This window comes from Rhinatrema bivittatum, chromosome 2, assembly GCF_901001135.1.
Source record: "Rhinatrema bivittatum chromosome 2, aRhiBiv1.1, whole genome shotgun sequence".
Taxonomy (NCBI): domain Eukaryota; kingdom Metazoa; phylum Chordata; class Amphibia; order Gymnophiona; family Rhinatrematidae; genus Rhinatrema; species Rhinatrema bivittatum.
This window is the reverse complement of record NC_042616.1, coordinates 641,599,954-641,612,017: the sequence shown is the minus strand read 5'-3', so window position 1 is coordinate 641,612,017 and position 12,064 is coordinate 641,599,954. Positions and strand designations below refer to the sequence as shown.

General features: G+C 47.9%; 1 protein-coding gene across 9 annotated transcripts in view; it reads right to left on the bottom strand.

Moving 5' to 3' along the window:
* FAM110B (family with sequence similarity 110 member B) overlaps positions 1–6,804 on the bottom strand; it is a 494,939-nt gene extending 488,135 nt beyond the window's left edge. For 6 of the 9 annotated variants that reach the window (XR_003854818.1, XM_029591320.1, XM_029591317.1 and 3 more), the window contains exon 1: positions 4,847–5,070. The gene's annotated coding sequence lies outside the window, so the exon portion shown is untranslated. Of the gene's footprint in view, positions 1–4,846; positions 5,071–6,663 lie in introns of those variants that run through there. The other 3 variants (XM_029591322.1, XM_029591321.1, XM_029591323.1) reach the window with 3 other exon arrangements.
* Between the last annotated feature and the right edge of the window lie 5,260 nt (positions 6,805–12,064).

Genomic DNA, 12,064 nt, shown 5'->3' with positions numbered 1-12,064 from the left:
TCTACAGGAACTCAGCTAACATTTTTTGGGTTTGTTTTTTTTATATATATACACCAAGTCACAGATAAGAAGAAAATTGTATTAATTGTATATTGCCCACCCCATACACACACACTCTTCCCCCACCAACCATGCAATTCCTTTACATAATCCCTCCCTACAATCCCCCTTCCTTCTTAAATGGTCCCAGAATAAAATATGAACAAGTTAATCTCCAAGCATTCTAACAGTCTTCACCATCAAACACTTTCATTATCATAGGCAAGCATAAGAACAGTCAAATAAGAACATTCAAACTATATACGCATACAAGAAACTATTACATGTTAAATGTTTAATAATCTGCTCTCTGTCATACATTAAACTGCACACCATTACAAAAGTGATGTAAACTATGCAGCACTTATACAGACACAGCAGGAGGAAATGAACATACAGATGTTGAACACAGATGCACAAGTCTGGGAGAAGAGAGAGAGACACGGTAGAGCTCTGGCGCTGTCACTGGAGTTCTCAGGAGAGGGTAATCGCAGCCGAAAGGAAAATAGAACTTTTGGTTACAGCCAGCAGCTTGGGCTGGTTAATGAAGTAAGAAAAACACAGGCTACATGATGTAAGATTACCTTCCAAGGCCCATGAGGCAGCTCTTGTATCAACCTCATGTGATGGGTGGGCTCTATTTAAGAAAAAATAAAACACACAAGATGTGTCAAAAAAAAAAAAAATGTCCTTATTCATTGTTATATTTTCTAATGTGCCACAAACAAAAACTTTCACAAGTTGTAGAAAATGTTAGATAACCAAAAAAAACTAAAACCTACATGAATATAATAAAACAGAAATGTCAGTATACCTGTAGATATTAAGAATCCAGCAGTCAGTCTTGGAATTCCATTGTAGTCTTTATCATTTTATGCTTGATGAACCATTGTTTTATCCTAAATTTAACAACTTTTTCCTTCTTCAGGAGATAAAGTGGGACTCTCACTCTTTTAATATGAATTCATTTGAAAAATATATCTCTCTAATAATAAATATAAATCATGACTGATGGTAGGTGTTAGATCAGAGAGAGAGAGAAAGGCTGGATCTTTAAGTGCACAGTATTTGGAAAGATTAAGCACACACACAGGCCAGTTCCAGTTCTTTCCTCCTCCTAGCCTCTTCCCCATTCAATAAACATAAACACTGATACAAAGAACCACAAACACAGCCTGGAGCAGAAGAGGTTTGCTCTTTGGGGAGCACCTTATGGAGCACTTGGGAAGGGCTGGCAGCATTGGAGGGAGAGGGAGATTTATCCATCTGGGTGTATAGAGAAAATTTTACTCCTTTAGGTCCTCTATACTAGAGGGTTATATTTGTTCGAGGTGATAAAAGCTTTACGAGGGTTGATAATTTTGTAGTGGAGATGAATTTATTGAGATTTTGTGGATGATGTCTTGAAAAATGTTGTTACTTATGATGCTACACTACATTTATATTACTTGAATTCTTTTGTATTTTTTTGTTATGCAACTGTTGTTCGCCGAGTGGGGGATATGCATTTAATTTATGTTTTACATTGTATTTTTATATGCTTTAGTCATGTTTATATATTATGCTGATTATAACTATATTGTATTTTTTAAAATGTGCTCCAAACCGCTTTGAGTCACACTTTTTGTCAATAACGTGGTCTATAAATATAAAATGAAATGAAAATTATGATGGGGCAGGGAGAAAGAAATACCATACATAGGTTTTAGAAAATCTGTGCAGAGCTTCATCTCATCTAAGATAACTGCTGTGAGTGTGTAACAACCTAAAAGTTCCCTTGCGTTCAACAAGGTCTCCTCAGAAAATCAGAAGCATTTTCCTACTGAAATGACTGGAGCTGCATAACAGCAACAGTCACGCAAGCTGGAGTTAGTCCAAGGAGAATCATCATACAGGACTCCTCCAAGCATGGACATAATTAATGCACCAACTTGAAAACGATGTACCATCCAAATTGAGTACTTCAGGTCCTGACTGACAAAGAACCACTAGTGCATCACGACTGTGATTAGTGTATTGCTTAGGAGATTCCCACCCCCTGCTTAGCCAGCCGTGGAGCAACCATCCATACCTGGAAGAATGTCTTGTGTACATTGTTACTTTTGCTTCCTTCTTCTAACCCTGCCCCTACCATTACCTATCTCCCTGAAGTTCACAATCCAAAACTTGGGCTGCCTGTAAAAGAGAGTTACCTGTTACAAGGCCGCCTAGACCCTCCCTGCTCCCCCTATCCATAGGGTTCAGACCTTTCCAAACTGCCTTCTCCTCCCCTCTGGTGGGGGAAAGGCACTTATCTCCTCCTATCGGTTGCATACCACTATCAAAATGGCACCATCTCAACATTGCATCACACTTTATCCTAAATGCCAGCGATATGGAGAGGTATGTGGGACTCAAGAGAAGCCTTGCAGGTCAGATGGGCTTCTGGGAAGCCTTGCCATGTTGAGGAAGGAGTGGGTGTTGAGGTCCAAGCAGCTTATAGATTAAGATCTGTGTGGCATTTTTGTTTTATCGGGTGATGGGGGGCAGTTCCCAAAAACAAACGTGTTGACACTGTGATGCAGTCACACATTTGCCTTTTTTTTACTGTTTCCCCTCTCCCTCTCTAGTCCCTTCACCCCAACAGGTGTCATTAAGTTTCTCACAACTTTGTGCCAGTGAGAAAGTTAACATACTTCTTTGTGCATATGGGATATATGAGTTTAGAAGCTCATTATCTCTCTCATTTCAATAATTAGCATACATTATAAGGCACATGGCAGAAGCAAAATGTATTGGTGCATCATCATCTTTAGCAGATGTCCATGCCTTGGAGTGATGAAGGTGATGCTTTATTCTTTGGAAGATGGCAAAGTAAATAGAATATCATCTCAACCGGTCCGATATGGTTATTTACTATGAAGGTCGGTATATAAAACTGTTAAATAAATAAATTATATAGATGCACCAATTAGATTGAAAGAAAAGACATCAAAGTGAAAAATACTTCTTTAACTTTTTCACTGGTGTCGTCTGATCAAAAATATCTTTATACTGCATAGTTTTAAACTTCTCTTTTAGGACCTTCATACCATCTTGCGACTACACAATTACACTGAGGTATTCTTACCACTATAGGGGGAGTCATATTTAATCATTGGTCTACAAGGATATCGTAATTTTTTGAAATATTTTCTTATGCTAATAAAATGTGTTACTTTCTGTTAAAAATGTAGTTATCTTCGGCAGGATACAATATCCTTGCAGACCAATGATTATGCATGACCCCCTATAGCATTAGAAATACCTCAATGTAATAGAGTAACCACAGGGTGGTATGAAGGTCCTATAAGAGAAGTTTTAAAATGTGCAATGTAAAGGTATTTTTGATCAGAAGATGCCAGTGAAATAGTTAAAGAATAATTTTTCACCTTGATATCTTTTGATTTAATGAAAACAGAATCCCAGCATCCTATGTTTTTATTGAGCAATTATATAAATTGTCTTTGCCAAATATCTATTTTGTGGCAATTCCTATTTGCCCCCATTAAGACAAAAGAAATTCATGTAAGAGAGACCTTTAGCAGCTCTCCTCTGATCAGGTTTTTCTGATCATTATTTTCTCCAGTTTGTTTTATAGAAAAACAACATTTTCTCCATTTTTATTTTTAGAACAAAGCCCATCATTTTAACCTGTGAAGATAGCTGTTATTGAAATTTTTCTTACCCAATTACTATATAATATACTAATTCATTTTGCATGAAATTCTGTTTTGTAGACTTATTTTGCCACAACATTTTTGGTAGCCCTCCTATGGACTGCCTCTACACTCTCTGTATCTTTTTTAGATATAGTGTCTCCAGAATCAGACAGAACTCCCCAGATGAGGCCTCACCAATTATTTGTTCAGAGTCATTATCACCAACTATGATTTATATAAGAAGCATTATCACTTCTATTTTCTTCAGCTTATACCTCCCCTTATGTATCCTTCCAATGCTTTGGCATCCACCATCATTACCAAACTGTTCTGCACCCTAGAGATCATCAGCTATAACCACTGCCAAAAACCTCTCTTCTTAGATTCACAAATAGTTTTGCAAGGTACAAGTAAGGCAACAAAATGAATGAGCTCTCATTCAAAATGAAAGGACAATCATTCTACTGAAAAAGTAATGCTCCTTCCTAGCAAATGTCCTGGTGCAAAGTAGAATCTTTATCGGTTTGCAATATTTACTGGCCAACAAAACAAATAACAAAAAGATGATGTAGTATATGAACTTTGAAGCCCCCGGAGATGTGAAGACATCTGAAAGGAGCGCTGAGGATCTGGAAAGCTCATGTACCACAGCATCTCTTTGTCGGTCTAGCTCCAGAGCCCCGCCATACAAAGCAATACAAACCAGAGTCTGAACGTACGAACTATGGGAGAACAAAACCACTAACTAGTGTTACTGCACAAGTCATGAACGAATATAACTACAGAAAACGACCATGGAAGAGCAAGTTTTCCCAAAACCACCTAAGTATTAATCCACTTACTTAAAAAAAAATGTAAACAGGCGGACGCAGAGGAAAAGAATAAGCTCTGCTCGAAACCCCGAGCAGCAAAAAAATAAAATTGCAACCGCAGCTTCCTGAGATCTCCAAACACATCAAATGATCAAATACGAGCGAAACCACAGCGCTAGATGTCACCTCTTGCTTAACAAGGTGGTACCGCGAGGCAAGAATTAAACAACCGGAGGGGGTGGGGGAAGGGAGATGGGGGGTTAAAAAAAAACCTGAGCAGAAAAAAAGAAGTTCAGGGACTCTTCCCAGCCTTACCGCACTTTCCTCATGCCAGGCAACAAAAGGCTTCAGTTTTTCCTTCTGCTCATTAAAGCATGAGGTGTGCGAGCCCCAACGCCAGTCCCATTGGGTGTCTTACTTAACGGCGGCTTGCAGCTCCCGGCTCCGTTCTGCTTCCTCCCGGCTCAGCCCACTCCGGGCCGCTTACTCACACGCAGACACACAGCGGGTGCCGCGGAGCACGCGCGAGCCCGGAGGGAGGCGGGGCGGAGAGTGCGCGCGCCAGGCAAGCCGGAAGTGACGCGCTCCTCCCTTCCCAACCGGCTGCTGAAAGGGACAAGAGCGCGACCTGCTCGCGATTTGAAAAAGTCGAGTGTGCGCTTTTTAGGGAGCTGGAAGAAAGCGGTGCTAAGTTTTAGCTTACAATAAAATATAACAGTTCCCAACAAAAGCATTAAAATAAAAAGTCAAACTCTGAATCTGTGGCACTTCTTTTTCTCTATTGAAGATTTCAGAAGATAACTTTCTCAGTAGTGCATATTGCTGGTTGAAAATGAACAATAAAAGCCAGTCCTATCACGCTCCTTTCTCCCATTTTAGAGGTTGCCGACTTTAGACTAATTGTTTATCGTGTTATATAATTGCTACTTAACCTGTACGGCTTTCTATGCGTGTTTGGTTCGGCAAACCATAGAATTACAGGACTGTTATTATGTGACTACCTTGGCTAGACAGATGTCAGAAGCACCATTGTTGACCATTGTTAACAAATATATGCTGTATATTTGTTAATCCTGTCATATGTGCCATAATTATATAACTGTTTTGTATATGTAACCCTTTTTTGGATTTTATGGGAGTCCAAGAGCACACAAACAAGTTTCTCTTTGTGCTATCTCCTTTTGCCAAGTCCCAAGGAATGTATTCTTTCTATGGGGGAAAGGCTTAACCTTTTGGACCCAGGAGGTGAACGGGATCCTCCCTGAGATGTGTTATATCTTCTTTGGAGATGTTAGAAACAGGTAGGACACGATGTGGGTGTTCAAAAGAAACTTTTCTTTGATTTGTAGAAATTAAATAAATGTTCAGTCAATAGGTTATTTGTCTTCCTTCACATTTGTGTTCAATCTAGGTCATGCACAGGAAACTCTCCTTCACTCTGTGCAGGTGTCCTTAGTATTACTCTGGGAGCAGCTCACCCCATTTTCTTGTCTGCAGGGCAAAGGTCCCAGCCAGGAAGGGAAACCTATTGAGGGGAGTCCCCTAAATCTAAAAAAAAAAAGTATCGTACCTGCAGTCCAACTTCCTAGCAATTTAGAGAGCAAGGGGTAAAGCAATACATAAAGTAAAGCAAGCCAACAAGATCAGTGCTCGAGCTACCAAGCCTGCTACTGCCAGCCATGTGCTCTAACCACCTATGCATTCACCATGTGCAGACCCCTTCAATGGCGTTTCTTAAAAGGCTACAAGTGAATGATAACCAGCCCTGCACTCGCTGCCCTTTCAATAAATACAGCAACCAGTAATGCAGAGCAAGCATTGTGCTGAAAGCCAGCCATGCGTTCATAAAATATATATATAATAACAGGTAAAGTGTGGCCATGTGCCCATGGCGGTTCACTAAATATATATTAGTTAAAATATATATAACCAGCCATGTGCTAAGGCATTTCCTTAAATAACATAACATTCCAGGCAGAAAGCAGCCATGCATTCAAAGCCTTTTCATTAAATAAAGTACTGGTAATGCAGAGCCAGCTCAATGCAAAAGGAGGGGGAGACATTAGCAGCACAAAATTACCATTAATATTCTCAACATTTTGCCTATAAGCCACAAAATCTTTGTACTTTACCCAATGATGTAATCAAAGAAATCGTTCCTGCTCCTTTAGCTGATCTGCTCCTCTTACAGCACAGCCGTGCTGGAGGCAAAGTGAAAGTAAAAGCAAAACTGTTGTAGCACAGCCCTGCTGAGGTCAGCCTGTTGCTCTCGATTCCAGGCTGCAAATGTGCTCCCCCCACCCCGCACTACCTCTAAGTACCTGAGCTCCCTTCTTTGTCTCATTGGCTCCTGCTCCGTTTTGCACTGGGCCCACTAATCCTATTGTCCGCCCTTTCCCCACCTAGCCCCGCACACCCTTGGGCTGTGCCCCCCACCCCCTCCCCTTGTCTACAGCACGGCTGCCCAGTTATACGGCCCTTGCCTCAAGAGGCAGAGCCTCCTTTAAAGCATGAGGTGTGCGAGCCGCAACGCCAGTCCCATTGGGTGTCTTACTTAACGGCGGCTTGCAGCTCCCGGCTCCGTTCCGCTTCCTCCCGGCTCAGCCCACTCCGGGCCGCTTACTCACACGCAGACACACAGCGGGTGCCGCGGAGCACGCACGAGCCCGGAGGGAGGCGGGGCGGAGAGTGCGCGCGCCAGGCAAGCCGGAAGTGACGTGCTCCTCCCTTCCCAACCGGCTGCTGAAAGGGACAAGAGCGCGACCTGCTCGCGATTTGAAAAAGTCGAGTGTTGCGATCCCGGGACGGCCCCGGGATCGGCACTCACCCCGCCGCGGTCCCGGTTCCGTTTCCCGTTCCTCGGGACTGCAGGGACCCCCGCCGCAGCGTCCCCGGCGCGTAGTCACCTCTCCCGGGCCTGCAGGGCCCTCAGGCACCGTGCTTCAGCCTCCTTCGCTCTGCCGGCGTTCCCCGCGGCTGGCTCCGCCCCCCTAGGCGCGCGCGCGCGTTCCTGCCCTGCTCTTAAAGGGCCCAGCGCGGGAAAAGCCAGTTCCTCCCTGGGGATGACGTCAGACGCTGCAGGGCTATTTAAGCCCTGCAGTCCAGAAGCACTTTGCCTTGCAACGAGGTTCCCAGGTTTTCCTGTATCCAGTTGCTGCGTTCCTGCTTCCTTGTCTTCTACTTGGCTCCTGACCCCGGATTGGCTTGCGTTTACTCTTGGCTTTGACACCGGACTGGCTTACGGTAATTCTCTGGCTTCTGACCCCGGACCGGCTTACGTTGATTCTCTGGCTTCTGACCCCGGACCGGCTTACGTTGATTCTCTGGCTTCTGACCTTGGACTGGCTTACGGTGATCCATTGGTTCCCGACTCTGGACTGGTGAGCAACGACTCTTCGGCACTCAACTTTGGACTTCTTCTGACCAGGCCCCCGCGGGCCCTCCTAAGTCCCAGCGGCCGGGTTCCTACGGGCTCCTCCTGGGGGGACTCCGGCTTCCAGGGTGAATCTCCTAAGTCCCAGCGGCCGAACTCCTACGAGCTCCTCTCGGGGGAGGATCGGCTTCCAGGGCGAAGATCTTCTCACCACAGTGCCAGCGCCACCATCTCCTGCTTCCTCGCCAAAGCCCTTGGTCGCATAGGGCTCCCAGGGTTCCACCTCCGGCCAGCCACCAGCTTGTCCTTGCCGCCTCCCGGCCGGGGCCACTGCTACAACCATCTTCAGCAATCCATCCTCTGGCTCCGACCGGCCCAAGGGTCCACGAATCCAACAGATTGCAAGGCCATGGACTCCGCGGACCTTGCCGGCCTCAAGGCTATTCCAGGCCTAGCACAGAAGCTGCAGCAACAACAGTCCTGTCTTGATACCCTGATGTCGACCGTTCAACACCTGGCGGATCGTGTGGAAGGGGCCTCCGCTGCTCGTCCCTCCGCATCCTTGTCTCAGGTCCACGTGGGTTCCCCTGTCCCGATACAGATGCCATCCCCGCCAGGGTACTCTGGAGATCCGAAGGCGTGTCGGGGATTCCTCAACCAGTGCTACATCCGCTTTGACCTTCTGCCTGCGCAGTTCTCTACAGACCGGGTCAAGACGACCTACATTATTTCTCTCCTGGACGGGAAACCTCTGGCTTGGGCTTCGTCCCTTTGGGAGCGTCAAGACTCCCGACTAAATAACCTGGTACAGTTCGTTAAGGCCTTCCGGAGGATTTTCGATGAACCATCCCGTGCTTCTACCGCTGCCTCGGAACTCCTCCAGTTGAGACAAGGTAATCGCCCCCTAGACGAATACGCGATGGAGTTCCAGACCCTTGCCACCGAATTGGCCTGGGGAGAGGACAGTCTGCATGGGATATTCTTGGAGGGTCTTTCCCCACGGCTCCAGGATGAACTCGCCGCACGGGACCTTCCAGATGACCTCCAAGAGCTCATAGAACTGGCCGGACGAGTGGACCGACGCATCCAGCGCCGCTTCCGAGAGCGAAGGTCCGTCCAGGGGCCGGTCACTCGTCGAACCACGCCACCTCGGGTCCGAGCTTCGCCTCCAGTGGCGCCTGCCCTTCCGCCTGAAGAACCCATGCAATTGGGCCGGGGTCCCCTCTCGGCCGAGGAACGGAGGCGTAGACGTTCACAGGGCTTATGTCTCTATTGTGGTGGTAAGGGGCACTTCCTGGCTCGCTGTACTGAGCGTCCGGGAAACGGCCGAACCTAGAGTCTAGTGGGGAGCTGACTCTAGGCAGTACCTCTCCGAACTCCCCATGTACTGTTCCATCGAGACTCTGTCTCCCAGGAGGGGGATTCGATACCTTGGCACTGATCGACTCCGGGTCCGGGGGATATTTCATCCTCCGAGATCTGGTACAACAACTGCAGCTTGAAGTCGTGCCTCAAGAACCACCCTTATGGGTATCGTCCATCCAAGGGATCCCTCCCCCAGGGACCATTACCACTCGTATACAACTACTCCAGCTTCAGGTTGGACTGCTTCATAAAGAGGAGATCTCTTTTCTCATCCTGGAGAAATCCATTCACCCACTTGTTTTGGGACTCCCCTGGCTCCGGAAACATTCCCCAGTAATCGACTGGGGCTCACTTCAGATCACGTCTTGGGGACCGGACTGCGTCCATCGCTGCCTTCCTGCTCGCCCACTTCAGACACTTCCGCTTCTGGCAGCTCCGCTGGCGGTACCACCCCAGTACCAGGCCTTCCGAGATGTCTTCTCTAAAGAGAGGGCAGAATTACTACCTGAGCATCGCCCCTTTGATTGTGCAATTGACTTGCTACCTGACACCACGCCTCCTCGAGGTAGAGTTTATCCTCTGTCTCTGCCGGAAACCCAGGCCATGTCGGCCTACATCAAGGAGAATCTAGACCGGGGCTTTATAAGACCATCCAAGTCTCCGGCTGGAGCCGGCTTCTTCTTTGTGGCCAAAAAGGATGGGTCTCTTCGGCCCTGTATTGATTACCGGGGCCTGAACCAGATTACCCGACGAGATCGCTATCCTTTGCTTCTGATTTCGGAGCTTCTGGATCGCCTACAAGGAGCTCACGTCTTTTCCAAGCTGGACCTTAGAGGGGCGTACAACCTCGTGCGAATCCGACCGGGCGACGAGTGGAAGACCGCCTTTAACACCAGGGACGGTCATTATGAGTACCTCGTCATGCCTTTCGGTCTCTGCAACGCTCCAGCGGTATTCCAAAACTTGATGAATGAGGTCCTCCGCGATCTTCTGTACACCTCAGTCATCGTCTACCTCGACGACGTATTAATCTATTCCCGGAACCTTGAGGAACATCGGCAACATGTGCGCCAGGTTTTGCTTAAGCTGAGAGAGAACCGATTATATGCTAAGCTGGAGAAATGCCAGTTTGAGGAGAAGTCGTTGCCCTTCCTGGGTTACATCGTCTCCTCCACCGGCTTTCGTATGGACCCCGATAAGGTCGCCGCTATTCGGAACTGGCCGCAACCTGTGGGAGTAAAGGCGCTCCATCGGTTCCTAGGGTTCGCTAACTTTTACCGCCACTTTATCCCGTGGTACTCCGCCTTAGTGGCGCCATTAACGGCGCTCACACGCAAGGGAGCTGATGCACGAAATTGGCCGTCAACTGCCGTACAGGCCTTCCAGGATCTCAAAGAGGCTTTCCTTCAGGACACCTGCCTCCGACACCCGGACCCCTTGCGCCCATTCATCGTGGAGGTGGATGCTTCCAGTATAGCCGTGGGGGCCGTCCTGTCTCAGGTCTCTAAGGACGGCAAACTTCGGCCATGCTCCTACTTCTCTCGGAAGTTTTCCCCTGCCGAGAAGAACTACGGCATCGGGGATAAGGAGCTATTGGCCATTAAGCTGGCCTTTGAAGCATGGCGTCAGTGGTTAGAGGGGGCCCAACATCCCATTGTGGTTTACACACACCACAAGAACTTAGAATACTTGTCCCATGCGCAAAGGCTCAACCCCAGACAGGCACGCTGGTCCCTCTTTTTTAGCCGGTTCGACTTCACCCTTCGGTACCGACCGGCGGCCAAGAATGCCAGGGCAGATGCCCTCTCACGCACGACGGAGATTGAGGACGTCGCCAAAACCCCGCAATATATTTTGGATCCAGCTAAAGTCCAACTGGCAGCCACCGAACTCGCCCCTGCAGGGAGGATGATAGTTCCGGTCCGTGCAAGAAGGAAGGTCCTAGCATGGGCACACGACTCCCTGACGGCTGGTCATCCCGGGGTCGCCCGAACTCTTCAATTGCTGACGGAGTTCTATTGGTGGCCACGGGTAAAGGAGGACGTTCGGCTATACGTACAATCCTGTCCTACATGTGCGCAGCAGAAACCCCCGCCTGGTCACCCCTGGGGGCTTCTCCAGCCACTTCCTGTACCTTCGGAGCCTTGGACCCACATCTCCACGGACTTCATCGTAGAGCTACCCCCGTCTCAAGGGAAGACGGTGGTTTGGGTCACTATTGACCGCTTCTCGAAGATGGCCCATTTTGTACCACTCGCCAAGTTGCCTACGGCCCCTGAGTTGGCTGAACTATTCATCCAGCATATCTTCCGGCTGCATGGGTTGCCTCAACATATTGCCTCGGACTGAGGGCCTCAGTTCACGGCAAAATACTGGTGGGCGCTCTGCAGGAAATTTGGGGTTCAGCTCGATCTAACCACGGCATTTCACCCCCAGGGCAACGGCCAGGTTGAACGCACGAATCGTACGCTGAAGACGTTCCTCCGTGCTTTTGTAGGTGAGCAGCAGGACAACTGGGTCACTCTCCTTCCCTGGGCCGAGTTCTCCTACAATCGCCATCGTCACTCCGCCACCCTGCAGTCCCCATTCCAGTTGGTCTACGGGAAGGTTCCCAAACCTCCTCTACCATTGCCTGTACCAGTCTCCTCGCCAGCGGCGCAACTGACGGCTAATCTAATACACAACCTTTGGCAAGCCACTCAAGAGAAACTTCACCGTACCGCCGCCCGGTTCAAGGCTTACGCGGATAAGTCTCGGCGGCCCGCCCCAGTGTTTCTGCCTGGATCTAAGGTATG